The sequence below is a fragment of the Amphiprion ocellaris genome, chromosome 13, assembly GCF_022539595.1.
Source record: "Amphiprion ocellaris isolate individual 3 ecotype Okinawa chromosome 13, ASM2253959v1, whole genome shotgun sequence".
Taxonomy (NCBI): domain Eukaryota; kingdom Metazoa; phylum Chordata; class Actinopteri; family Pomacentridae; genus Amphiprion; species Amphiprion ocellaris.
In genome coordinates this window covers 16606670-16610529 of record NC_072778.1, presented here as the reverse complement: position 1 = coordinate 16610529, position 3860 = coordinate 16606670, and positions in this window count along the sequence as shown.

The window sequence follows — 3860 nt, the reverse complement described above, 5'->3', positions numbered from 1 at the left end:
TTGTCTGATGGGATTTATCTTTAGGTAGAGTGTATTGGCCTTGGACATGATATTTTCCAAATGTGGTGATGTAGTTTTAATGCACCACTTCCCACCAACCAGCATTGTGTCTCATGGATTTAATCCACCAGCTGTTCTCACACAGTGCATGGTCCTATGTTTTAGAGGAGGGGCTTTGGATGGAAGGTTTATGCTTTCAAAATCCACCTTACTCTTGCTGCTTCCATGATCCTGCATATTTCAGCTTAAACAATCTCTATTGGATATTCACAAGTCACAAACCTCATAATGAGAAAGGAATTAATAATAATAGAAATCTGTTGTTGGTATTTTAGTATGAATCTAAAATGCTAAAGGAATTATACTGTCTTTTAGTGTTCTATCATTTTGGGGATGCCTGTATGGAATGTAACAGATGGCGTGTGGGTTCAGGATTTTCACCACCAGCCTCCAGATGTGCTGGACTTTCTTTGATCCCTGGGCCTCGGGAGACTGTTGCATAATGTGTCTTTACAGTACAATAAAGCGGATAAAACTTATACACCACATCTTTTTATTTATTGTAACATATTCTAATTGCTGTATCTTGACTCTGCAGCTGTATTACTGAAATCAGAAAGGTTTCTTAGCAGCTTAACTGAAGTATAACTCATGTAGGACAACTTGTCTATCAGATGCCACGTTCTTTGCAATAGTTTTCTGTTAGAAATGATGGTGGTGACCCCTACTGGACAATCTACTGTGTTACATTAGTCACTGAGCTCAAGGACACACCAGTGCAGGCCTGCAGTCGTAAACATAAGGAAGGACCCAAGGAAGAAAATATCCAGGAGTTAAACTCTTTAAATTAATTATATATGAAGCTACTTAGGATTTTTCAATGAAGGAAGAGGCATTGACGTATTTTTCTGAAATTCTTTCCTTCCTGCTGCTGTCACACTTTACAACCAACTGTTGTATTTCGCTCTGGTGCAACATCAATGCATGGAAACCTGTGAGTTATGGATATTTTGTACATTTAAAAGACTCTGTACAAGATCATTTTTTTGTACAACAATCTGTCCAACATCCATGTTTTTCTACATATGGAAGAATCTGTAAGTTATCAGCAGTTCTTATGCATATTTATTGTTTATTTCTAGATTTTTTTTTTTTTTTTTTTACTATCCCCTTTGCTGCTGTAACACTGCAAATTTCCCCACTGTGGGATTTATGAAGACTTATCTTTTTATGGAAATTAAAAATTGAGTGTTTGTAAAAACCCAGTAGCAGAACCAAATGGTTTGAAAGCAGAGTGGTCTAACCTACTTTCTCAGTTTGGATTTTTTGTGGGTTAGACCACTCTGCTTCTAACCCCCTTAACCACACTGTAAAAATACTCCACTATCATAAAAGTGCTTCATTTAACAAATGAATGCTTCATTAACAGTACTGAAGTCTCATCAGCTTATGCCATTCAATTGATATTAACAGTACTTGCTGATGAAGCCTTTATGAATGATATATTAAACCTGAACCTTTCAAAACACAAACTTTTTTCCTGTTCTTCTCTACTGAAATATTGAGTTTTACCTCTTGGTGAGTCTTGAATGAAACTGTGAAAACAACACACACATCTGAAACATGACAAGATAGCAATTCAACATGCTGTTTTTTATTAATAGGTGACAAGCTAAAATATTTGGAACCACTGGTTAATCTTTAACAATGCATTGCATTTTTTCAACTGTCTGTTTTTCATGTTAAATTTTACTCTGAATAATAACTGTCAGAAAAATGTATGGAAGAAAAAAGTACATTTGCCTCTCTTTTTATAGTGTGCTAAAAGGTACATGAAATCAATGCTCTATGCATAATTGTACCATTGTGAGTGCTGATTGCTATTGCAGTTTTTCTCAATTGATAAGACACTAAATTCCATTCACTGCACACAGCCACCAACTGACTGCACACATTTCTCAAAAACAGGACACTGCTGTCCAAATTTTGGACACTATTCATGGTTTGCACACAGTTTCCAAAACTCTTGCACTCTTTTTGCAAAAGACTGAACATGTTTTTTGCTCATTTGAACACACTTTTTCCACTCGTAGCACACATTTTTCAAAAAGTGAACACTAGGAAGCAGAACTGGGACACTGTTCCAACACTGCCGTCACAATTAAGACACAACAGGTCAAAACTGAAAACACTTTTGCCAATGAACTGCACACTATAAAACCTGCTGGGAAGCAGGTTTTATAGTGTAGTATAGTATTTATAGAATTAGCTGTTCAGAATGCAGTCTGTTGTTAAGGTCAGCAGATGGTAAGGATGGTGCATAAAGTAAATGGTTTCAGGTTTACTGTGGTTTACTTTACATGTATGTAAATGTTGTTTGTCACTTCAGTGACGTGTATATTGGAACAATACAAGCAGTCACAAATGTTCTGAGAATACTGTAAAAAATATAATGTATAATTCTGGTTCACAAGTGCTGGTAAAATTACAGAAAGTGTACATGACTGACTTTTTCTCTGTTTTGTGTGCATCTGTTCCAGAGCGTTTTTCAGTTGGATTCTGATGATACACATGAATACATCTGGGACAATGTTAGTTTTCATAGAGGACTATTGATTTGGGAATGTTTCAATATGAACCCTCAAGTTATTGTGTTATTTGTGCCACCATATTCTCCCTTCCTGAATCCTATAGAAGAATTCTTCTCTACATGGAGGTGGAAGGTATATGAGCAGCAGCCATACTTTGGGAAAATCTCTATCAATCAGTGGTCTTGGCATGTGGTGATGTTTCTGTTGATGCATGTCAGGGATGGATCAGACACATTAGGTCTTTCTTTCCAGAGAAAACATAGCTTGTGATGTTGATGAGGTCCTGAGGTCTGACCAGACTGAAAGAATTGATGCAGACGTGGTGTAAATATTTGCATACTGTACTGTGTACAATACAGTGCTGTATTTTTTGTCTAGCATTATTTTTATATTGTAATGTACAGTCAGGCACTGCAATGACCCCCTCTGATTCATTTATAGGATGCATTTGTGTTTAAGTTGTCATTTTTGAGGACTGTATCATTTTTGTACACTTCATGTAAAAACAGTGAGAGAGGAGTGTTTTGTATTTAGCAGTGCAGTGTCCTAGTTTTGCTTCGTGTGTCTTAATTTTGAAAACAAAGTTCAGATTTTGACAATAAAGTGCGCTTTTGACACAAGTGTGCATTGCTCTGTGAATTGTGTTCAAATAAAAAAAATAATGTGCAGTGCGTTGGGAAATGTGTGCTATTTTTCAGGAACAGTGTCTTATCAATTGAGAAAAACTGTAAGCCACTGTTTAATAGCATACTTGCCCTAGATATAGAACTCTTTGCTGTGTTCATGCTTATCTATCAAAAGGAGAAACGATGGCTCCAGGCTCAGAGTCAAGCTCAACAAGTGATGTATTCTTTGCCTTGTAATATGAACACACAACAGTGCCCTGTATGTACATAAAGAGCTCTGCTTTCTGAAAGTGATCCAGTGAAGCGTGATCTTTAAGATTCAGCATAATTGGGCGCTCAGATGTGAAACACTGAGGTTAAACCGGGGGACGGGGAGTCGAGGGAGGACGTGATGCCTCACTGCTCTCAGGCATGTTGCTGTGGTGATAATGAGCACTGTGCACATTTGAAGACAGATTCAGTGTGTCCCTGAAAAACTGCAGTATTACATTTCTCTTTGATTCTCCATGCCTTTATGCATTCAAAGGGGTCTGAGGTTAATCTCCGACACCTCTGCTTGTCTAAAACACCTGCAGTGTTTGCTGTGGAACGGTTGAGGAGTGAAAGCACAGAGCTCACAAAAGAGTGACTGGCGACAGCAGCA